The sequence below is a fragment of the Triturus cristatus genome, chromosome 1_2, assembly GCF_964204655.1.
Source record: "Triturus cristatus chromosome 1_2, aTriCri1.1, whole genome shotgun sequence".
Lineage (NCBI taxonomy): Eukaryota > Metazoa > Chordata > Amphibia > Caudata > Salamandridae > Triturus > Triturus cristatus.
In genome coordinates this window covers 359,824,973-359,850,905 of record NC_140580.1, presented here as the reverse complement: position 1 = coordinate 359,850,905, position 25,933 = coordinate 359,824,973, and the positions used below count along the sequence as shown (strand labels likewise).

Sequence of the window (25,933 nt, the reverse complement as noted above, 5' to 3'; positions counted from 1 at the left end):
TAAAGAAATGGAGGCATCTGAGTAAAAGCTTACATGAGAGGCACTGCTGTCAAAAGTAGGCAGTTGATGTAGTTGCCCAAATTCTTAAAAAAAACAACAAAAACTTCTGCTAGTTAGTCAACAGTTAAACGGCATTACATCTCTTGTAAACACCGTGTGCGCTGTTTTATTGCTGGAAAAAGCAGTAATGCGTGCCATTAGCAGATTCCAGCACATGCAGTTCATTGAAAGGGTACCATGCAGGGCCCGCGCCAATCACATAAAGAGAAGATGATATCATCATCAGACAGCCACTTGTAAGCCGGAGAGCGACCATTAACCAAACCCCCCAGCCAATCAGAGACCATGCATCATCTACAGCAGGATAATTGTTCATGAACTGTATATGAGACGTGAATGTGGCATTTCTATGCGCTTTATGTTAAGGCACGTCTTCTGCACCAAATGCTCCCTGTGAACCGCGCTCGAGCCCCGTCACTTCTCGTAAGCAGGTGCACGTGGAGCTGCACGGGACTTGCAATATGCGGGCTGGGATTCAAAAACCTGCGTGCCAGCGGGGAACGAACACGGCAAGTTAAAACAAACACACACTGTACAACGCGCCTCGCCTCCCTCGGGAGGCGCTGCTCGCGCGCATTACGGCTCAAAACAAACCTAGCAGTGCGCAAGATCACGTGACATTCTGTCTGACCCCGCGTTATTCGCGGTGCTCACTGCAGGTAACAAGAACACGCTGCAAGTCCGAGTTGCAACTCGGAACCAAGTATCAATGCAATATCATTCTTTTAAATAACTTATATTAATAATTACGATAATACTACTTTAAACAAAGCTTACAAAAGGAATAGCTATTCTGATAAAGAAACCTGTCTACAGAGTGCATACGTTTCTTTTATGTTGCTTTTTGGGTACACCCTACATCCTGCCAGTACTAGAAATTTTAAGCAGATATGCAAAATCATCTCAGTCAGATTCATGCATGACGCTGGAACGGCTTTAAGGCGCTAGGGGTTTGAGAAAACGGTCTGTGGTGTGTGCTAGCGCACCATACTAAGTACAGTTAGTTCTAAATTTTAACACTGCCTGTCCTGGAAGACAAAGGCAAAACAATTGTGTTTTGATTTCTTACTTTCAGAAACGTAACCTTACAAATGTGCCACACAAACAGTTGCTAGCCAGCGAATTTCTTCCGTGGGGCGGGGACAAAAAAATCTCCGAGTAAATGACATTTAGCAGCGCGCAATAAACACACAGCTAGCTGAGCGGGAGCTGCAGCAGGGCGCGGGCGCCTCAAACTAAATATAGTCCGACTCAGAAAGAAGCCGCACACGTACCCGCTCTCACATTGTGCCGCCTCGGGTCATTTCACTAAATAAACTGCCTGCAATATAATACGCCGATCTCTCAGGCTCCTACAATGAACCTTACAAGTCTTATGCCCTGAAAACAGCCGGGTTCCTTTGTTAACTACTCCTGTGCAGCAGAACGCAGCCAGCAAACACGCGCCACATTCCCTCTCACAACTCTCCTGCCACAGTTCAAGCCTAAAACCCACAGCAAACACTCGTCCGTGAAATGTTGACAGAGGCTCGGCCCCAGTAGCCTGTAGTGTTCTGCCCGGTACACTTTGTGTCCCCGCAAGGGAGAAGGTATCGGTAGTGCAGCAGGTGCAGTGGCACCGGAACCCACTACACCTCAATTGTGCCTGCATTTTTATGATCAAATGTAACTTGGGGGGGGAGGAGAGGGGTGGATTGCTTGCTCGATTGGGTCCATGGCATCTTTGTTCCGCCAATACAGCCATGTCACCATGGATGAAAACAAATCATACCATCCACCCTGGTACAGCTCCCGGCATCCTCTGGTAAGTGCAGCTTTCGGGGTACCCGAAGTGGATGAGATGCATTTCAACACAAGCATATAAAAGACATGCACATTAAATAGTGTTAAAAACCGAGTGTAATCCTGCCAGTCAATTCACAGGCACGCGCGTGCTTCACTGCACTGTTACGGAAGCAGACCGGGAAAGTGCCGCAAAGGACAACTCTGTCCTCTGTTCACCCTCCTCTATATAAAGTGCCTGCCTGTTCCATCAGAAGAACACCGGCACGTATTAACAGGTCTCCCTGCAAAGTCTCGCAGTGTCCTGCAGTTGTCCCCGCTTGACATCACGGTGTCATTTGCGTCTGCAGGGGTGCTCCGAGTGCAGACTTGTTGTCTGAACTGTGCATCCTGTAAAGTTGGTGCCCCCAGCCCCAATAAACAAAACTCGGGGCAGCCCCTCGGTTCGCGGTCATGGAATGGGTATAATGACAGAAGGGCCGGGGCAGCAGCTCTTTCAAATACATCTGGAGCTTGAAAGGCTAACGTTAGCGTAGCGCACAACGACTGCAGCAGTGCACAGAGGCTGCCGAAAACGCGGCTTACGTCGCCATAGTGGGTTTTTTCTTCAAATATTAGTTCACGTTGTCTTTTTTTTTAACAAGCAATGCAGAATCACTTGTCACGAATCCGCACGTTCATGTGACAAACTTCAAAAGTGTCTCGCGTGGCTCTATGGATACCCTTCTCCATTCAGAAGAACAGCTGCCAACTCTTAAAGTGCCCCCATTCATAAGTTCTCATTTGCCCCGCTACTCCCTCTGTGTGTGATACTTTTCAAATATCACCAGGGAGGTATGGCTTGCAGAGAGGTGCAATGGAGATTTCAATCTTTTTTAGTATAGTGCCTAAAGCTGGGGACGCGTTCCGTTCCACTGCGCTCGCAATTTCGAAAGAGAATGGAGTAACGGTAAAAGACAAACAACTTCACAAAAAACACACACGAACCCCAGAGTAATAGAGACAACATCTACCTTCTACTTTATTCTCCATTGGCAATCCAACTTGGAAAAGTCCCCTCCGAAGAAGGACATTCCTGGCCAAGGCTGGGGTTAGGGCTGTGTTTCTGCTTTAAATCTCCTCAGCTTCGCGGAGTAGCAGCGAGTCTCCCATACACAAACACACGTGCCCAGGTAAACAGAGCTCGCCGTCCCCTCTCCCAACTTCCTCGGCTCGCAGAGCCTGCTGCTGGGGCGCCAGGTTCTGGCAGCTGGTAGTGCCAGCCTGCTTGACGGGTGCTGCTGGGAACCCAGGTGGGGCCAGTAGGCACGGCTGGAGCACTTTGCACGAGTCCCCTGAATGTCTCTCCCAGCCTAGCTCCCGCCTTCTGTACCCCTCCCCTCTTCCCCTGACTCCTCCTGAGGATTGAGTGCATGCAGCAGACTTTCCAAGAATACAGCCCTGCAGCACTGATCTCCCCCCAGCCCAGATCCTTTGTGTGCGCCTACAAGCCCCCACCCCTAGGAAGGCAGGTGCTTCGACGAGGAGGGGTCGGCGGGGCTGGAGGCAGAGATCTCGCATCTTTTGTCCTCCCGGTGCCGCCGTACCTGCAGTGCTGCTGCAGAGAGAGACAGCAGCTCGCCTCTTTCTCCCCCTCTCTCTGCATTATGACAAATCAAGGCAGCAGCTGTGCCCTGAGCACATCAGAGGAAGGAAGCGCGGGGGAGGGGGCGCGGGATGTGCCGGGTACGGGCTGAAGTGGACCGGGGCGGCTGGAGCGGGGTTCAGAAGATGGGGCAGGCTGCCCTCTGTTCCTTCTTAATTAATGACCGCTGATGAGCAACATTCCAAACATTCCGACAAGAGGAGATTATGCAGAGGAAACGTCGTGGGGGCATGAGGGTTAACACTGGTGGGAGGGGCATCGGCGGACCACGACCAGGCAAGTCTACCACCTTCTCCCCGCAGACCACCCTGTGCCCCTCGCCTACTACCACTACTCAGGGAGCAGGACGGGCAGAGATATGTAGTAGGACAGCCCCCCTTCCCCCCCCCCCACACCGCAGACGACTCACTCACTTCACAAACACACGCCGAGGCGAAATAGGGGGCAAACTCCGCAGGTTCTGGAGGTCCAGAAAATTGGCGGGTGGAATGGATGGCCTAACGCCTCTCTTCATCAGACTCATGTCCCACTGACCCCTCCACAGAAACACCGACGGAAAGCAGGAGAGGGAGGGAAATATATACACGAGTGAGCGATTCAGTAATGGGGGTAATGGGGCGATTGTTGGGGGGGGGGGGGCGTCCAAGCCAGAACCAGGATGTAGGGTCTGATCATGCCACCCTGAACTCTACATAACCCCGGCCATGCTGTTCCTGCTGCACTGTCTATGGAAATGGAGCCAGGGAGGGAGACGACAGCATGCGAGTGAAAGGACGAGGCCCCCCTTGTCTTTAAGAGGAGGGAAGTGCAGAGGAGGTGTGAAGGTGTGTACTCCAGCTTAGCCACAGCACCCCCACCGCCTCCATCTCTTTCTTCCTGTTTTGTTCTCGTAGAGACATTGTGGTGGGAAGGGATGTGCAGTACCCCGGGAGAGGGCCCCCGGGCTGTCATCCCATATAGGAACAGGCTGAGGGGAGAAATGCTGGGGGGACTGGGAGGGATGGAAGCAATGCTGTGGGGGCAGGAGTGAGTTAAACAGTGCTGGGGTACCAGCAGTGAGTGAAACAATGTTGGGGTACCAGCAGTGAGCGAAGCAATGCCGGGGGACAGGTAAGGAAGCAGTGCTGGGGCACTGGGAGTGAGTGAAGCAGTGCTGGGGTACTGGGAGTGAGTGAAGCAATGCTGGGGGACTGGGAGTGAGTCAAACAACACTGAGTGCAGCAGTGCTGGGTGACTAGGAGGGAGTGAAGCAACGCTGGGGAACTGGGAGTGAATTAAGCAAAGCTAGGGTTCTGGGAGGGGGGACTGGGAGGGAGTGAAGCTATGCTGTGAGGGAGTGAAGCAATGCGGGGGGACTGGGAGGGAGGGAGTGAAGCAATGGGGGGGGGGGCAGGAGGGAGTGAAGCTATGCTGTGAGGGAGTGAAGCAATGCTTGGGGACTGGGAGGGAGTGACGCTATTCTGTGAGGGAGTGAAGCAAAGCGGGGGACTCGTAGGGAGGAAGTGAAGCAATGCGGGGGACTGGGAGGGAGGGAGTGAAACAATACTGGGGGACCAGGAGTGAGTGAAGCAATGAGGGAGGACTGGATTGAGTGAAGCAATGCTTGGGTACTGGGAGGGAATAAAGTAATGTTGGGGGACTGGGAGGGAATAAAGCAATGCTGGGGTACTGGGAGTGAGTGAAGCAATGCTGGGGGACTGGGAGTGAGTGAAGCAGTGCTGGGGTACCAGCAGTGACTGAAACAATCCTCGTGACTGTGCTGTGGGGGAGTGAAACAATAGTATGGTACAGGGAGGAAGTGAATCGGGGGGTATACAAGGTGGTCGCCTCATCAGACCCTCTTCTAACATATCCTCCACATTACGCAAAAATACCTGTATGGGCTACAACTATCAATGGGTGCAAGAACAATGCCAAATCTTACAATCAGTCAGTGCCAGAAGAACTCTTAAACACACAACCCTCATGGCAGATAGAATCCCAAGACACAAGAAATGCCAAAGGTCAACAACTTCAAAGCACAGAACAGTGAGTTCACTGCAGATCCAAGCCGTAAACGATTCACTTTACCAGCAACCTCTGTTGAAACAGGAGTTAAGACAAGAACAAACCCAAGACAGACAACTTTAAATATGTCCACTTATAGAACCGATCTTATACTCAAATAGCAAACACATCTTTCATTGCAAGAGCAACACACAGAAAGAAATCCAACCCTGCTAGAACGACTGTACGCAAATTAAAGAACATCCCAAACTGCAGAACACTCCATGAAAGACATACCGGAAGAACAACCTGGAGACACAAAGCACTCAGTGGAAGGACCGCCATATGACAAAAAAATATATAAAAAAAGACAAATGTTTCAATACAAGATTATCCCTAGGACAAGAACTCTCAGTGTAAGAACAAAAACAAGACACATAGAGCTCAGTCAGTGCAAACACATCCACAAAAGCACAATAAAGAAACAACCAAGAGAAACAGAACACGCTGCATAAAAAACCAAGGGAGCAACACCAGTGCCCAAAAGGGAGAAAGACGGAAGGGGTTCATGATAAGGAAACTATGATAAAGGGGGAAAGCCGGCTTGAAAAGAAACATGAGATAAAGACACAAGGCATTCGGTGAAGAAAGAACAATGAATGAGGTGGAATCTAGATTATGTAGCTTTGGTATCTGGTAACTCTGGTATTTGACAGCACTCTCTAAAAAAATCTTCGGGCTCCTTCACTTATTGTTATTATTTGTTTATTATATCTATACAAGCTAAGCACTTACGTCGATTAGGATAGTTGAAAGAACAAGTATGTTCAACTTTCGAACAACTGCCGCAGTCTACGCAGTAATGTTGGATCGTCCATTAAAATATTTGAAAATGCATATGCAAAAGATATGTAATCTCTAATTCATTGAAATTATAGTAGATAGTATTTATTTTTTGCAGAGTTTTATAGAGCGCGAACTTGAGCCGAATCGGGTATCAGAGCGCTTTACATAGCACCAGTTACGTTGCATGAGGACACACAACAATTTTATTATTAGTTGCAATTTTTTCGGAGTCCATCGCCATTGCTTTGAAGCTATATTACTTGTGTTTGCTCAATCGCATTCTCGTTCCATATTCACATTACATTTGCTTCCCCAAATGTACTGCTTACAGTGGTTTGTCTAATAACATTTCCATGCAAGATAATAGCATCTAGGCCCTCAATCAATGATCTATTTGCAGAGTGTGGACCACTCTCCTATTGTCGAGAATGATCCTTCTCGCGTGCGGGATGCATCTTGCCATAGATAGTTTTCCATAAGTGATATGTTGTGCAAAACTTGCTTATGGAACACAATGAGCTGTTGCCATTTTACATCGAAACCAAAGTAAGGTGAAGATTCCTTTCTATATTTCATATGCTTAAGACGGACCCAGAGTAAATATGAAATGGATCCTTTCGCAATTTCCGATAGCATGCTCCTAAACAAACCTTATGTGCTATGCTATTTTTGATAGTATGCTATACTAATTCTCTTATGTTCTATGTATTGTAATTCAATTAATTATTTTGTACTATATTATGCATTCTGTATGACACAAGGCCTATGTATCTACATACTGTACCATGGTAATTTAAATGCCAATGAAAAAATGTGAACAGAAAAAAAAGTTTCACTAGATTTGTGCTTCACCATATCCTTTTTAGTTCATTTCAATGTACCTTTCAAGATTGTGATAAATGGGAGTTTCTCCGAATCACATAGCCCATAAACTGTTTTCACTACATACTTTGAGAAAGCAACACATATCTTGAAGCAATTGAGCTCTGTTGAAGCTTCCTTCCGTTTGGCATTTAACTGATATGATGCACTATTGTGTTACCAAGATTCTCGATCCTGTATGATCAAGTACGATTAAAGTGCCACACAGCCCAATGCGCAAATATTCAGGGGCAGGTTTAATAAGTTCTCATGCAACGCAGTAACAAAAGTTGGTGTGCTGCATTGGGTGAAATGAAGAAAGCAGAACAGCACCATACCTATTAAGATATGGCCCTGTTTGTCTCTCTCACTATGCTGGTGTACTTTTGGCTACCTTGTGCCAATACATACACCATTACGTCAAGGTGCAAGGGAGTGTGCATGACTTCAAGTATAGGTTTTGTACTGGCAGGGTGCGATTACAGAACAAATTACAATACTTAGACATAGTTTAACATTTTTTATGTGTGATGCCCAGTGCAAAGTTGGAAAAGGTTTGAGAAAAAGAAAACTCTTCTCAATCTTTATGCCTGGTTCAAGGCGGCGTTACATTTTGGTGCCAAGTCCTGTCTACCTTTTTGAGTTATGCCGGCACAGCGCTTGCGCTGTGCTTGAGAAACCTATTGCTTTTAATATAAACTTAAAAGGGACTTACATCCTGCCTCCTCATTGGTTCCTGTGCGTGCCACTTTCCTTTTCTTAATTTCTTTGGCTGTAGCATATTTTTCGGCATTTACCAATGCTTGTTCCTCTTCAGCTTCTCTTATCAGTTCCCCACTGCCGAAACACTGTTAAAATCCACTTTGGTGGAACTATATTTTCATAAAGTTTTGCCTCTTACTATTCCAACATTTATATAACAATTTATACCTGAAGAGATGAAGCGATTTGTATAGAATCACCGAATGTTTGGCGGCGCAGCGTAAACTCGAACCGGGATCCCCATCTCTCGAGTCAGCAGCTCTGGCCACAGCGCAACATCCTCTCCACTCCCATGTTATCTGTCAGGGAGCTCCTTCCTTCTCCTGGTCGGTGACTGATGAAAACAGCTCTTTATTTATTACATAGGCGAAACCGATTCATTACCAATGCCTGTTTAAGTAGATGGGCTCTGCATCATAGTCTATGGGTGGTTGTGTCTGCCACCCACGGAATGCCCCCTTGACGCAAAGTAGCACAAAGTATTACTTTGTGTTACCTTAGGGCCACTTTCCAAATCAAATAAGGATTTGTGCTGAGAAGCACATTGCAAAACAACACTTGTGCTGGTTTGTGTTACTTTTCTGATGCAAACCCAGAGCAAAGTGTTAGTAAATCTGACTCTTAGTGTGCACCTTGTAGCGTTGGACACATCAATATTGTTTCTTTTCTTTTCATTGTGAACCATTGTGTAAAATCCATATTCATTTAAGATATCCAAAACTCACTCCATCGTTTAGCTCAAACTGCAAATGGCATCAGAGGGGATCATTTTCCAAAAGGTACCGTTTAGCAGTGAGTCGTTGATAATTGTGGATTAGGACCAAAAAATTGTCTCTGTAAGGGGACCAGTCAGCAGGATAATTGTTGCAGTGTTTTTCTGATGAATGCCTGGCATTTAAACAGGCTGTCGCTCGAGTCTGGCCAACAAGCTGCTCCCTGGCTGAGGTGATGAAGCCCAGTGGAAGCCAGAGACATGATCCCCCGGTCTGCATCACTCCTAAACCCAGCTATCCTAAAAAATAAACACCTCTTTGCCAACACCTCTAAGGTTTCAGAAAGCTTTCCATGTTCTCTGCGCATCATTTTGGTCATGATTACATTGTCATAAATACATGCTATCTTTTAAGAACCATACAATAAATTATGTAGCTGGTCTACAAAAAAAAACAGCTTATGTAAAATAAAATGTTGAAGACAGTAAACCAACATGCACCAATTTACTATGAACTATTTGAGGATTTGAACGCAGAGTGCACAGCCTTTTAAGAACAAGGAAAGAAACCAACATCTTCTTGCTTTCAAATTTATGTCTGATCACTGGATTTAAATGCACAGATTGTGCATACCGCTGCCCTTGTCAGAGGCATTTACAGAGATTCATAGTGAAAATAACAGACCGAATGTTGTAAATTTTCTTTCAAGGGAGAAGGGACACTAAAGCCAGTCGTGCTCGGCGGGAAGGTACAATAGACTGACTGCACAACAATCCCCATCACAGTGACAGATCCTGGAAAGTTTAAATGCTCACCGATAGCCATTGACCCCAACCAACATCACTTTACTGGATGGATGAAGGTTGCAGAAGGTGTTATGTTAGATTTAAATAGTTATTAGGTCGAGCCTGAGCCAACACACATGAGCTGCACAGCGGGACTTATTGTAGACGAGTAGCTAATAGAAGCCCCACCCACTCTCCGCCCATGTTTGCCATTGGCTTGTGTCATTGTCTGTCCTAAATGCTGGCTTCTGATTCATCAATAGGCTTGTTAGTCCCTCCTTAATACCACCGCCTCTTAATTTGTCACCTCACATGGCGACTGGCCCCTTTACTTCGAGTGTTATACGGTATGTGTTATTTACACTGTGAGCACTATTTGCTTTAATGAAGTTCTCCTACTGCCTTCTTTACTCCCCCCTCCCTCCAGTTGCCTGTACCTTCTCCCCTCCTCCCCCCGCCCGCACTCCCTTTGTCCATGCCTTCTCGGCCCGCCGTTGTCGGTGCCTTCTCCCCCCTGTTGTCCATGATGACTACCATTTGCAGTGAAATAGGTCTCGCGTATATGAGAGACCTATTGCATTGCAAATGCTTGTTTCTAAATATGCAGATCAGCAGTCTCAAAAATTTTCACTGAAACACATCTCTTATGACTCCCCAAAAGACACCTGATAGTCAGGTTAAACAGTCATTCACACCAGTAAAAGCAGGAAATAATTGCAAAGTAGACCAAAGGCAATGCCCTTTCCGCTACATCGCGATAATCAATCCCAATCTGTTCAATTATTACTCAGGGCCACTGGAATTTTGATATTTTGCACAGTAATGGATTTGTCTGCATGGACTATATAATCCTTCATCCAATGTATAAAATGCAGATTTTAACAAAAAAAATGTTTCTTGCTCAAGTAAATCAAAGTGTACAAAAATGTGGTAATGTATTTGCTAGCTGGTCATCTTCAGGTTCTTATTTCTATATTTTTGTTTGTAGGTGTAATATTTCCTCAGACAGTATTACCATATGTAAGAAGCAGTGGCAAAACCAATAGGTCTTTCCTATGCAAGAGCTATTGGTTTTGCCGATATGTTTTAGCAATGTTGTACACCAGAGTGGCTGCTGTTAAGCATGGCTAAAAGTTAGTAGGGTAAAGGAGAGTGGCATGGAGTGGAATGTCATAAAATGGAGTGTGATGGAGTGGCATAGAGGGGCATATAGTAGAGTTGAGTGGCGTTGAGAGGAGTTAAGTGGAGAGTCATGGAGTAGCGTACAGTGTTGCGGAGTGCCATAGAGGGAGTAGAGTGTCATAGATTGGAAGGGCATGGAGTTGAGTGGCGTAGATTGGAACACAATGTCAGAGGTTAGTAGAGTGTCATAGAGTGGATTGACATAGAATGTCATGGATTGGTGTAGAGCAGAGTTGACTGGTGTAGAGGGTGTTGAGTAGAGTGGTGTACAGCAGAGTAGATTGCTGTGGAGTGGCATAGAGTGGAATGGAGTAGAGTGGAGTAATATGTCATAGAATAGAGTGGAGTAAAGTGGCATGGAGTGGTATAGAGGGAGTTACATAGAGCGACATAGAGTTGAATAGTGCCATAGAATGGCATAATATGGAGAAGCGTGCTGTGCAGTGGAGCAGAGTTAATGGAGTAGAGCATTATAGAGTGGACTATTGTGGAGTGGCGTGTCGAAGAGTGTTGTGTAGTGGAGTAGAGTGGCCTAGAGTGAACTGGCGTAAAGTACAGTGGTGCAGAGTAGATTCGCATAAGGTGCAGTGGTGTAGAGTTTGTTGGTTTTGAGTAAAGTGGCATAGATTGCAGTGATGTAGAGCAGCGTAGAGTGCAGTGGCATAGACTAGAGTGGTGCAGAGTAGATTGCAGTGGAGTAGAGTGTAATAGTATAGAGTGGAGTGTCGCAGAGTGGAGTAGAGAAGCACAGAGTGGAGTACAGTGGCGTAGAGTGTAGTGACAAAGTGTAGTGATGCAGAGTAGAGTGCAGTGGTGTAGAGTGGCATAGAGTGCAGTGGCACAGAGTTTAGTGTGCAGTGGTGTAGAGTGCAGTAGAGTGGCATACGGTTGAGTGGTGTAGAGTAGAGTGCAATGGCATAGAGTGCAGTCATGCAGCTTAGAGATTCAGAGTGCAGGGTCATAGAGTGCAGTGGCGTAGAGTGTTGTAGAGTGGTGTAGAGTAGGGTGGTGCAGACAGCAGTGATGTAGAGTACAGTGGTGCAGAGTAGAATAGAGTGTCGTAGAGTGCCATAGTGTAGAGTGATGTAGCGTGTAGTGGCGTAGAGTCCAGTGGCATAGAGTAGAATGTTGTAGAGGATAGCGGTGTAAAGTGCAGTGGTGAAAAAGTAGATTGCATAGGTGCAGTGGCATAAGGTACATTCCTTTTTAGTAGAGTTTTGTAAGTGTATTAGCGTAGAGTGCAGTGGTTTAGAGTACAGTGACATAGCATAGACTACAGTGGTATAGAGTGGAGTAGAGTGGTGTAGAGTGCAGTGGCATAGAGTATATTGTTTCAGAGTCAAGTGGAGTGGTGCAGGGTATAGTATAATGGTGAAGGGTAGAGTGCAGTGGCATCGAGGAGAGTAGAGTAAAGTGGCACATCATTTAGTGCAGTGGCATAGAGTGGAGTGGTGCAGAGTAGAGTGGCGTGGAGTGAAGTGGCATTGAGTGAGGTGGCAAAGAGTAGATTGTTTCTGAGTAGAGTGAAATGGTGTGGAGTGGGGCAGGGTGGATTGGTGCAGGATAGAGTGGAGTGGTATAGAGTAGTGGCATACAGTGCACTGGCGTAGAGTGCAGTGTTGCAGAGTAGAGTGGTGTGGAGTGGCACAGATTGGAGTGGCCTAGACTGGAGTGATGTAGAGTGCAGTGTCACAGAGTGCAGTGGAGCACAGTAGATTCGAGTGGCTTAGAGTACATTGGCATAGAATGCAGTAGAGTGGCATACCGTGGTGTAGAGTAAAATGGCAGAGTTCAGTGGCAGATAGTGCAATGCTGCAGAGTAGAGTGGCATAGAGTGGTGCATAGTAAAGAGACATAGTGCAATGCTGAAGAGTGGCATAGAGTCCAGTGTCGTAGAGTAGAGTATAGTGGCATACAGTGCAGTGGTGCAGAGTTGTTTGCTATAGAGGTCAGCGGCTTAGAGTATACCGGTTTTGAGTAAAGTGGTATAGAGAGCATTGGTGCAGAGTGCAGTGATATATAATTGAGCGGCACAGTGTGGAGTCACATAGAGAGGATTGCAGCAGAGTGGAATAGAGTGGCCCTAAATGCAGTGGCATAGAGTAGATTGTTTCAGAGTAGAGTTAAGTGGCGTAGAGTGCAGTGTTTTAGAGTAGAGTGTCGTAGAGTGGAGTGGTGCAGTGTGGATGAGAGTGGCTTAGAGTGGATTGGCGAAGAGTACAGTACCGTAGAGTAGAGCAATGCAGAGTAGAGTGGTGTAGAGTTCAGTGTGGAGAGAACAGTTTTCCAGAGTAGAGTGACATAGAGAAAAGTGGCATAGAGTGTAGTGGTGCAGAGTAGAGTGGAGTGGAGCAGGGTTGAGTGGAGTGATGCAGAGTAGAGTGGTGTAGAGTACATTGGCATAGAGTAGAGTGGTGCAGTGGCATAGAGTGCAGTAGAGTGGCGTAGAGTGCAGCAGAGTGGCATAGAGTACAGTGGTGTAGAGTGCAGTCATGCAGAGTACAGTGTCCTAGACTGCAGTGCCATAGAGTGGTACAGAGCAGAGTGGTGCTGAGAGCAGTGATATAGAGTACAGTGGTGCAGAGTAGAATAGAGTAGTGTAGAGTGCAGTGACATAGAGCACAATGGTGTAGAGTGATATAGCATGCAGTGACTTAGAGTGCATTGGCACAGAGTAGAATGTTGTAGAGTATAGTGGCATAAAGGGAAGTGGTGCAAAGTAGTTGGCATAGGTACAGTGGCGTGGGGTTCATTAGTTTTGAGTAAAGTGGTGTAGAGTAAAGTGGCATAGAATACAGTGATTTAGAGTAGAGTAGCTTAGAGTGCAGTGGCAGAGTGGTGCAGCCTATTGCAGTGGCATAGAGTGGAGTGTTGCAGAGCGGCATAGAAACAGTGACTTAGAGCGCAGTGGCGCAGAGTAGATTGTTTCAGAGTAGAGTGAAGTGGAGTGGTGCAGGGTAGAGTATAGTGGTACAGGGTAGATTGCAGTGGCATAGAGTAGTGGTGTAGTGAAGAGTGGCACAGAATTGATTGCAGTGGTACAGAGTGGAGTAGACTGGCATAAAGTGAAGTGGCATAGAGTGCAGTGGCATAGAGTAGATTGTTGCAGTGTAGAGTGAAGTGGCATAGAGTGGAGTAGTGCAGGGTAGAGGGGAGTGGTATAGAGTAGTAGCTTAGAGTGCAGTGGCATACAGTGCAGTGTTGCACAGTGGTGTGGAGTGATGTAGAGTGCAGTGGCACAGAGTACATTAGTGGGTAGAGTGCACTGGCATAGAGTAGAGTGTTTTAGAGTACAAAGGAGTAGAATGCAGTGCCAGAGTGCAGTGGTGCACGTAGATTAGAGTGGCATAGAGTGCATTGGTGTAGAGTGCAGAAGAGTGGCACTGAGTGGTGCAGAACAGAGTGCAGTGGCGTAGAGTGGCACAGAGTGCAGTGGCAGAGAGTGCAGTGCTGCGACTAGGGTGTTGCAGACTGCAGTGGAGTAGAGTAGCGTAGTGTGCATTGGTGTGGAGTGCAGTGAGGTATAGAGGAGCAGAGTAAAGAAACAGAGAACAATGGTGTGGAGTAGAGAGGAGTAGTGTGGCATACAGTAGAGTATAGTGGTGTAGAGAGCAGTGGGGCAGAGAAGATTGGCATAGAGTGTATTGGTTTTGAGTAAAGTGGTGTAGAGTGCATTGGCGTTGAGTGCAGTGGCGTGGTGTGGAGTGGAGTGGCGCAGAGTGCAATAGAGTGGCATAGACTGCAGTGGCAGAGTAGATTATGCAGAGTTCAGTGTCGTAAAGTGGCATAAAGTAGAGTGGCAGAGAGTGCAGTGTTGCAGAGTATACTGTTGTAGAGTTCAGTGGTATATAGTGGTGTAGAGTGCATTGGCATAGAGTGCAGTGCTGCAGAGTAGAGTGGCAGAGTGCAGTGGTGCAAAGTAGAGTGGCATAGAGAGCAGTGCCATAGAGTACAATGGTGCAGAGTAGACTAGAGTGGAGTGGAGTACAGTGACACAGAGTAGAATAGAGTGACATAGAGTGCAGTGGTGTAGAGTGAGTTGATGCAGAGTAGATTGCCGTAGAGTGCATTGTTTTTGAGTAAAGTGGTGTAGAGTGCATTGGCGTAGAGTTCAGTGGCATAGATTGCAGTGTTGCAGAGTGGGGTTGCATAGAGTGGAGTGGTGAGAGTGGATTAGAGTGCGGTTGCACAGTGTGGTGTAGAGTGCAGTGGTGAAGAGTGCAGTTGTGCATACTAAAGTAGTGTGGGGTAGAGTGCATTGACGTAGAGTGGAGTAGTCTAAAGTAGAGAGGCATGGAGTGGTGCAGAGAAGAGTGCAGTGACGTAGTGTGGAGTGTAGTAATGCAGTGTAGAGTGCAGTGGCGTGGAGTGGGGGAGAGTAGAGTGGAGTGGGGTAATGTGGAGTATGCATGGTATGGTAGCATACTGCCAATACTGACAACACATCTTCAGTTGAAATGACCATTGCATTTGCACTCGCATCCAGTTTTACTGTTAAAAGCAAACAGTGCAAAAAACATAATGTGCGGAAATGTCATCACCCAATGTATTGACTTGATCGTCAGCCCAGTTCATTTATAGACTTTAAAAAAATTTTATGTGTAAGAAAAAAAATAACATCTGTTCAGCCTGCCTCAAGCAGGTACCCACTAGCCAGCATGATTGTCACATAAATCCTCTCACTTTGAAGTCAGAGAAAGAAAAATAAACACAAAGCTCCCTGGAAGACACAGCCTGACATTTGACCTCTCTTTGAATGCACAGCAAATCTGACAAGATAAGAACAAGGTTTAAAGGCCTGTTTATAGAAAGCGAGGTTTGTGGAAGAATACAGTAAACAAGGTATGGGCAACAGGAGAGATGCACTCGAGCTGGACAGCCTAAAGCAATAAAGCCAGCAAATAGATAGCCAGAAAATGTGTTTTACAAACCACAAAGCCTATGGTAAGCAAATGGTGGAATGCGTCCTAGATCAACTTTCTGAATGTACCCAAGATGTCTTTAGCAAAGCAGACAGCTGCATTGTCTCATAGGCTGAGACCTAAAAATTATGAGGTAATATTAGGAATTAATTTATTTGATAACACGCATGAATCCCCCCCTCCAGGGTATCTCGGTGCACAGAAAAGCGTGGATTTTTGCTGATTAATTTGCCTCCTCTTCTTGTATAATTTGTCAACCCAACAGCATAATTTGGTGCATCTTGGCCCCAAAATTCCAGAGGCCCATAGACAAGTCCATTCTGTGTATTACAGCAGTAGTGCATATTCCTGTAGGTGTAATAAAGCAGAACTTTTCAGGTTTACAGGATGCCCCATGATTCTGGGGTTATATCCATTTTGGTTCATGTAATGCATTTTGATAAAATGCATTGAACATGCTTACAGTATGAAGGACTGGACTTCTGCACTTCTGTTCGTTATTCATCCCTATTTGTCCATCTTGTTTTCTGATTGTGCAAAGTGCATCATAGGTCTGGGAAGAAGTTTAGAATTTTATGGTTGAAATCTCTTTATGAACACACATGAAACATGTAAATATCTTATGTATTTGTGTGGAAGCAATGAACAGTAGATATTGGTGTACATTAAAAGGTCAGGCGAAAGTTGCATTGTCAAGCCAGACCTAAAAGTCCATGTAGGTTAATGACTGCCCTCCTTTCATCTGTGCTGCTGCCAGAGAGAAACAACAACTGTAAATGATCTAGTTATCTAAGACACTTTTACAGCATTATAAATCATGTGTGTGCCCCTGAAAGTTAAAGCTCAGCCGGCAGGATAAATGAACAAAATGATCACAGCCCGTGGAGGTTTTTTTTGCGGAAGTACATAACTGATGTACAATCAAAACATGTACTCCTGGCTCCCATAATATTGGTGGAGCCATAGCTCCCACTCTAGTGGTGCTCACATAATTGTCTGGTCACAGCTGCTCTGTCAAGCCAGACAACAAAAAGGGCAGTACACACAGAACACCAATATTACAACAAACGCTTCCCAGTGCCCTAAGGACACTTTCCAAGACAACTCATAGCCCAAGGTTATTATATAAACTATCGCCTAATACTTCACTGTGAAACAAGCCACATCGGATTCAAGTAGCTCTCTAATGAGGGGAAAGGAAAATCATAGAGGTAAAGACCTGAGAGACAACCTGTCTCATCATCTGACACCCACTCTTGCTGCCCTTCCTGTGGAAGAAACTCCCATGTGAATAGTATTGCTACTTCCTTTGTTCTATGGGGGAGTTTGTAACATTCCCCACAGATACAGTATAACAAGCAGAGTTCTCAGGTAATTGACCCAGGAAAGCCTGTGCTGATTCCACTTCAGAGAATTAATGCTTCTCCTCAATCTCCACTCTCATTGTTGCCCATTGAGGCCTCTAGTTCATTTGCCATCACCTGTGTTTTTTAATTTCAAGAAGCGACCAATTTCTGACCAATGTATATCGGATGAGATCTGGGGGAAGAAGGCGACGTCTCCTGCTAAGATGGATGACTTACCAGTTATTCAGTGCTTTCAACAGTATGTCTCTCCATTCAGAAGATGGCAACACAGCTATAACAGGCCCACCCATTCGCACATCAATATTATTCAGGCATTACACTTTAAATGATGCACAGGTTCACCTTCCAGGCCTGGTAAGTTTGCCATCATCTTAGAACCTCAGCTTGCAGAGAGTCTGCCTGAATGTGATATATGATCCCTGAAGATAAAGAAGGGATCCTCTCAGAGGTTCCTTCAACCTTGCAGTCTTTGCGCCCCTTCCAATGATCTTCGTAGTCGCATTACCAGAAAAGACCTGCAGGTTTTCTACCACTGCTTCTGCTCACTGATGTTCAGGTCTCCAGCATTTGGAAGAAATGCAACTCTGCCCCGTGTTCTGGTCTCAGCCCCCACATTCTTCCAAACAGACTGCCAACTTTAGCATCCAGAGTTTTTACGGTAGCCTCAATCACTTCCATTTTTTAGCAATAGCAAAATGCAATGCATTTATGGAATGCAGTAGGGCTATCTCTATTAGCATAATGCGCCATCTTTAAACTCTGTTGTCTGACACATAAAGCACTCCACAAATCCCGCCCAGCATTCCTGTCTACTTGACTAAAACCTTCACTGCCCACCAGATGTCTTAGGCCCTTGGATAAGTCACTTCGGTTATCCCTCTCATATGGACCTCAAAACGGATGGGCAGATCGTTCTCCAACACTGCCCCCTATCATTGGAACAAACTCTCCCTTAGTCTACGCTCTTGCTCAGACTTTACCTCCTTCAAGAAGGAGCTGAAGACTTGGTTATTTTAGAAATCTCACCCCCCTCTCAGCAATGCAGCATCGAGATACTCCTCCGAGAGTGATTTGTGTGCTATATTACATGTTTTTATCATATCATATTGTATCATATCATATCATATAGCATATCATAAAGCCTACAAACTTAGCAGCCTCTGCTGAATATTCAGGTGTTCCTTAGTGGAAGAAGTAACCATCTTAGGTCTGAAGAAGTCTTCCTTCTGCTTCCAGCAAATCTGCAATAGCGTTCCTGTTATGATAGGATCTAATTGGTAGAGAGGTCCATAAGCCCATGCAAGGTCTCAATCAGGGAAACACAATTTGTAGGAAAGGACCCATTTTGGCTGGTCACCCCCCACTTTTTGCTATATCTGCTGTGGTTTTAGAACTGAAAATGCACTGGGACCTGCTAACCAGGCCCTACTGCCAGTTCTCTTTCCCTCAAAAGGTAATGCACATTGGTACACCCAATTAGCAAGACACTTTAACCCCTTCTGTGCATTTCTAGTATATGGTAGCAGTGGTACCCAGGGCAAGGGTGCTAAAGGGGTCACAAGGGTTGCGTCACTATTTGTGCCACCCTGAGTGACGTGAGTAAAACTAAAGTCGCAGGGCTGCTACCGCAGCCTACATTAGCAGCTTCCCTGCTTGAGTCTGACTCTGCACACATCATGTGTGACTAGGTCCCCTCACATATAAAGTCAACCCTTAGGTAGGCCTCGGCTTTAAGAGGCCTACCTAAGGGTTGACTTTATATGTGAGGGGACCTAGTCACACATGATGTGTGCAGAGTCAGACTCAAGCAGGGAAGCTGCTAATGTACAGGCAGGGTGCATTATTTCAATGGTGAAGGCATATATGTTCAGGCATATATCTCTACAGTAACCCTCAAGTTTACTTTTAGTAAACGGCGGCCCACGGGTTAACGTAGACTTGCTACGGACAAACCGAGATAGCCAGCTCCACGATAGTAGATCCAAATTTAGTCATGTTTGGTATCAAACAGCTTGCTTTTTCAGCCCTGAAATGATTCTCACATCGAGGGTGAGCTGGCATGTCCCCAGATGGCACCCTTAGAGGGTGATCACCAAGATACTGAGTTCCCTTGTGTTTCGGAGGGCTTTCCGAGACGTTTGCCACTAAGATGGAAGTGCTATCACTCCCAGAGAATACGAGACAAAAGGACTGGGCAGGAAGGAGGTCACATATCCTCCCTCCCAGGATGGCTGGTGAAAGGCCCATCAGGTAGGTGAGCCTCAAAGGCTTCTCAGCCTCTGATATGGAAGAGACCTGTCTCCAAGTGGGGACAAAGGCCTCCCCTGCCCCAGGCACTTGTGTTTGCAAGCCGACAGGAAATTCGGTATTCAGGAGGCGTAAACCACCACCCCCCCAGGCTTGCCACACCTCTAGGGAGGGCTAGTGGGTCTGTACAGCCGAGGACGGACTGTGCCATCTTAAAAAGTCCCAAGAATAGCGGGTTCTGGGTAATTTGGTAACATACACCCCTTGGATGTGGTCACCTCAGGGGCGGATTAGCCACAGGACTAGAAGCCTATTGAGTACTAGCCCTCACACTCCTAAACACCCACTAAAAATAGGATTTAAGTAGCATCCCCTGACACCAGAACTCCAGATGTGCTGTGAAGAAGAAGAGGACAGAGAAGTGACTGTGTCAGCACAAGGAAGGGCTTGACTAAGAAGAGGCAAAAAGTACTGCACCTGTGGCCGCCCTCTGCACCCGCTGGACTATAACTCATCCCGGATCAGAGACCAGTTCCAAAAGAAAGGTGAACCCCTCTATGACCCAAAGACTTCACCAGGACTCCCTAGGACTAGAGGTACTAGTCCACTGCAGTTTTCAGTTACAAACTGCACTTCCATGGTCCAAAGAAGTACTGACCACCAGGCTCAGTCATGGACCAGCTCAAAAGTAACTTGCCAGGTGCCTTCTGCGAAGCGTTGTCCTGAACCTCAGTGATTCTCAGCCCTCTACAGCGTTTCCAGGTCCTCTGGAAGAAGATTGACCCAGTTGTGACATTTGGTGGGGTCAAGGGTTGTTGGTGGTCTGTCTGACTACTAACTGCTTCACTCAACGCCCCACGCAGAGGGAACATTTTGCATCACCCTCCCTCCACTTCTGTGGTGCAGTTGTTGAGTTTTTGCATCCCAAATATGGCTTCGTTGGCACGCCTGGCGCAGCCAGCTCCCGCAGTCCTGTTTCTCACCACAGATAGCTGGACACACCTCTGCACCCGAGACACCCAAGCTAGGTTGAGCTGTTCTACCTGCTGGTTCCTGGTCCAGGGGCCCCTCCAAGCTTTTCCTCCATGGGGCTCCACTGAACTCAACCTGCAAGTATTGTTTTATCAAGTACTGTTTTGACAGTTTCTGCAGCTCCTGTTCAGCACCAAGGACAGTTTTGAATAAAAAATAAGAAAATCACTCACCTGATCTCGCCGGGTCTCTCCCTGTCTCTCCCATGTCGAGTGAGTCTCTTCCGGGAAACACCCAGGCTCCCCACAGCCAATCACAATGCTGAAATGCAGCGTTGTGATTGGTCTGAGCACTGTGGTTCAGGTGCTCAGCAAGGGAATGGGGCCTGGGCATGTTCTCCATGCAGGCAGTAATGCAGACTGCATAGAGAACATGCTTAGTGCGCATGACTGTTTGGCCAACCCGAGTGGGCTGCACAAACATTCATGCACACTTTACAGACTGCACTAGAACCAAAACTCCTCCCCAACGTCAGGGGAGCCAAGCCTCGCACCATCCTGACAATACTAAAAATAAAATGATAATAAGTTCAGTTATTATCTTTTTTTTTTTTCATTTACACGGCTCTGTGAGCAGTGGGGCGATGCTCCTCCGCCTTGGTGGAGGAGCCAGCACTGTGTGTAACATAGGCCTCTGGAGCTCTCATGGTACAGGGTGCCCCCCAACACTTCGTGGTCCTCCATTCAAAACAAGTCATTTGAACATCTGTGTGAGAAGCTGGCCTGGTATATGATGTACACTTATGTAAGTGGACACCCTGCACCAGTCAAGACAACCCTTATGGTGATTTAAGAGTTCTTAGACAACCTTAGAAAGCTCTCTAAGTGGTGGTTGTGGAGAGCAGCTTGTTTTACCCGAATGTAATCTTATAGTATAGATTAAGTAAAAAATAACCACACAAGGTATTTATAAAAATTTGTATTTGTTATATAATACTCTCTATAACGTTCAAATTTCTTCTACCCAGAGTTATGCACAATGCACACAACATTTTGCAAAGAAACACAGTAAATAGCACGTACTATACAGTAGACCCCAGTGGGGAGACCAAACCATATACTAAGAAAGTGGTATAAGAACCACGACTCGGGTCAAGACAATGTCAAAAGGACGTAGAACATGACCACGTGCTCCGTACAAGTCTACATGTAAGTCGGGGTTGGTTAAGGACCCTTCCCTGTGGACACTGAAGAAACCCCGTGGAAGACAGAAGGTTGGAGAGCCACCCCACCCATGGATACCCTAGTACCCATGTTACCTACCCTGGGGAAGCCGGGTTCATAGGTGTGATTGGTGTCGGACACCGACGTCAAACCCAATGGAGGACTTCAGGAAAGTGTACATTGGAATCCAAAGCAGAGGGAACAGAGTCTATGTCACTCAGGAGTGACCAGGAGATCTGGAAGAAGAATGGCCACCGATGTCGGGAGTTGCAGGGGAGTTGACGAGGACCTTGACTCTGCAGCTGTGAGGACCAGTCGATGCTGAGGAAGACCAGGAGCCATGCACGAGCTGGCCCATGAAGGATGTTGAGTGCTGAGGGGTCGGTGTCCAGCGGGAGCACCAATAAGCCTTGGCAAATGCAACCAATGTAGGTGCTGAAGAAGGAGCAACGTCGAGACCGGCAAGGTCCAGGGTACTCACCACAAGCAGGGCAGTCATGGCAGCCCCCGAACAATCAGGAGAGTCCAAGAGAAGCAAAGGTGACCCTCAAATTGACCCATTTGCCAGAGGCACTGGAGTCGTGAGAGGACCTCAAGCAGCTCACCAAACGATGCAGGTGATGATGCACACGTTGCGGTGTGGCCAAAGATTCTGGTCAGAGGAGATGCTCGAGGATGGGGCTACTAGGAGCCCAAAGATCTTCTTAGAAGGAAGTCAACCAGCCTTTGCAACTGCAGGTTGTCATGGTGCATAGGGTATTAGTTATTGCATCCCCCACGAGGGATATTGGCCTCAAACTTGGTGAAAGGGCAGGGCAGGCCTTGGGAGCTGTGAAAAATCCCCACCTGTGTTGCAGAACCTTTCAGAGTCCGGAGGAGCTCAGGATCAGCAGACCAGTCGACTTAGCTGCGGTGCCTGCGAATGCAGGGGAGTGACTCCTTCACTCCAAGGGAGATTCCTTCAGGTTTCTTTGATATCCACAGGCCTTGGAAGGCTCCTGTATGGTGCAAAGGCACAGACGATGCAGCAGACTGGCAGGGAGACGAAGTCAAGCCCAAACGAAGTCCAGATTGCCCAGACAGTAGAAGAAGAGGTGGTGTCTGATCTGAATCTTATTCCATGGCGAATCTAGGGACCTACACCCAGGTAAGCCCTTAAGTACCCTTAGGAAAGGGTTGGGATGATTTTGGGGACTCTCCCAGGGTAGGGTCTAGACAGTGGGGAGGTTACTCCCATGTTGTTTGTCCAGTTTCGCACCAGAGCGTGAGCCAACAGCTGCCAGGACTGGTTTGAAGTGGACTATGCATAGGGACACCAAATGTGCCCCTCATGCAGACTGAGTGTCGCTGGCAAGCGCACCCACCCTGCCCCAATACACTAAATCCTGTCTAGGAGGTGGTCACACCTTCCTGTGACAGGATGCCTATTGTTCTGCCTTTCCCTGCTTGAGCTTGGCTCAGCAGCAGGAGGGCAGAATCGTGTCTCTGGTCGGCAGCAACCATTGTGTGCTGTCCGGGTCTGGAAGACTGGTACCAGGGACATGGAGAGCCTAACAGAGGGCTATTCCAGTGCTTGGAATCATATCTCCCACATCCTTTACGGTGTGGGGGTATGATTCCAACATTTTTAATACCAAACATGATAGGATTCATTGCAGCCAGCTTCGAAATTGTCATTGGGTGATTGTGCGGTGCCCCTCTATATGGTATATGGCTGCATCACTGACAACCCAGGAAAATGGACGCTGTAGGGGTGTCCTGCTCATGCTGGGGCACCCTCTTACTTAGAACCAAGCACCCTGCCTTCAGAATTACAAAGGCCTGCTATAGGGGTGACTTATAGGTTTTAAGTGCAGTGACCCAAGATATAGGAAACCTATATATTTAGTAAGTGGTGCTAGCACCAGCTTACACAGGCTGCAACAGCAGGCCTGTAGTTCATATTTTGAATGGTCTACCATGGGTGACAAAATGCATGCTTCAGCTCATGGGCGACCTCTGGGATACATATGCCCTGGGTACCTTAGTACCAGATACAAGGGACTTATAAGGGTACCCCAGTATCCAATCCGGGATGTACCTAAGTACTGGACATAACAACTTAGGGAGAAAACAGATAGACCGGGGTCCTGATTAGCAGGATCCCAGTCAGACTAGTCAATAACAGCTTAGCACCATGCAAAAAGTGGGGGTAACCATGCAGAAGGATCCTACCTTCCTACAATCTGGTACACATGGGAGACTCAAGGGCACCTCATCACATTCTGCAGGGGGGCTTCGTTTTGCATTATGCCACTGCCTAGAGTGGGACTCTGGGAGATGACAGAGGTGTTCTGGGGATGGTAGAGGCCACAGCAGCTATCTCCTGTCCACAGTAGACCTCAGCTACCCACCTACATACATTGTTGGAGTCATCTTTCAGTGATAGAAGACCACTGCTACTTCCCTCTCTCTGCTTCACACTCTCAGCGACCGTAAGGAAATGTCATAGGCCCTTGAACCAGCGGCATTTGCCTGCAAGCTCTGTTGGGGGAGGGGGCACTTGCAAGCCAAGCCTTTATGCCTGGTTTCCTTCGGCCTTACCAAACCTGTTCTGTGGTAAGGTAAGTTTGAATTGCATCTGTTCATGTTGGGCCTGGTTGGTTGTGGGCAGTGGGAAGCTTGCAATGCTGCTACCTCGGATTTACCTGTTCTGTGATTGAGGGAATGCTTGTGCTACTGCTCTCTATAACCTTCCTGTTCAAATGTTAGGGAAGCTTGCACTACTACACGCTCCTGCTTGTGCTGTGATAGTCAGCGTGACTGAGGTCAATCCTTTGTGCAGCTGCTGCCTTTTCCACAGCATGTACTGGTCGTAGGTCGTGGTGGGCTACCTGCACCGCTGAATATCATGCTAGTTCTGCTACATTTGGCTCTAGGACAATCAAATACATATTAACTTCTAGCATGTTGAGCTGTTAGTTGTCAACCTTCACCATTAAACATTTTAGCAAGTAACTTGAATTGGTTAGTGTGACAACATTTTTTTTTACTCAAAGAAGGTTTGAGATAAAAATGTTTGAAGGCCCTTGTCTTACCCTGAGACACAAGGATACATGGAACCTAGAGTTTGCTTTAAGAATGCAGGGTCAGTGCTGAATTTGTAAAAGAAAAAGTGCTGGTGCTCTAAGTTTTGCTCAAAAGCTTGCAGCTGTCACTATCAAAGGTCGGGGAGGTTAATACTAAGGCTAGACAGTCTTGAGTCAACTTGATACCTCTTTAGTACACCACCAAACCATCCAAGGATTTTTATTTGACTCTGGCAGGTTGTTGTTCATTCCTGATTTCTCCCTTTGACAGTGTTTTTCATTCTTTCTTTTCCTACGTCTATCCCTATTTTGTGTTTGTCTCACTCTCTCTTGCTTTGGATCAAAATCTATCAAGATATGATTGAAGGCGGGTCCCACCTGCAATGACTGGCTAAAAGTTACACATAGGCTGCCATGTGTGAGAGGCAAGACTGTATATGAAGTTTGACGGCAGCTGGTAACCAGTGCAGTTGTCTAATGACCGGGGATACCTAGAGTCATGACATCAGCTCAGTGACAATTGCCTGGTTCTGAATCTCTTTTCAGTTTTTCTAAAACAAGCTTCACTCCCACTCCACAGTTGACAAACCATGCACACTCTCTGGACGCAGACCTCTTCTTCAAGATGCATAGCACCAGGAATTCTAAGACTGCTTGGTTCCAATACACTATTTTTATGAAAGTAAAACAGTTTCTCCCAGAAGACAACGTCAGAACAACCATACAAACCTAAGGTATCTCCCATCTGGACTAGGGCAATGCCCTGCTCAGCAGCCTTGATAATACCACCCTAGCAGTAGGGAAAGGTATTCTACAGGCAGCAACACATTTATCAAGGTATTGAAGAAATTTGGCCACATGACTCCAAAGTAAGAGACCTTCACTTGCTCCCACTTCCAACTCAGATCATCTTCAAAACCAGATGCATCCCTTATAAACACCTCATCAATAAGACCCCAGCTTTATTGGCAAACAAACTCACCATGTCTGGGGGACAATGCCAGACCAGGCCCTTGGATATCAACGGACTGAAGACAAACCATTGCAAGAAGAAACAAACTAGTGGGCTGTCCTTTTCTAGTCATGCTCTCGGGGTCTGGAACAGCATCCCTATCAACAGCAGATCAGCACCAACTCTCCTGCAACTCAGAGAAAAGCTGAAGATACACCTCTTCAAAGAGCACGACCCTTCACCTGAAAGACCACCCTTTCCTCCAATGGTTCAATCTTCCCAGGACACATGGCCCTTATTCAGCGCTCTGTTGCTGTAAGGATATGCCTGCTCTCTACAAATATACCAGCACACACACACAAGTTCAAGATTTTATTGAGCAAACTATGTACGGAGGAAAAGTCTGGTAATACTGCCTCAGCTGTAGGCCAGATTCTGATGCAAACTCCTCTTTATACCCTCGTCTGAATTACCAGCTGGTATGGAACATGGGCTCAAGTGCCATCAGTTTGCAACGACATTTCTTTATTTAATTAGTCCCTGGGTGACAGCTAAGCGTC

General features: G+C 46.8%; 1 protein-coding gene across 2 annotated transcripts in view; it reads right to left on the bottom strand.

The window, feature by feature from the left end:
* Window positions 1–25,933, bottom strand: part of CAMTA1 (calmodulin binding transcription activator 1) — a 3,052,768-nt gene that overhangs the window by 293,715 nt on the left and 2,733,120 nt on the right. The window lies entirely within an intron of this gene.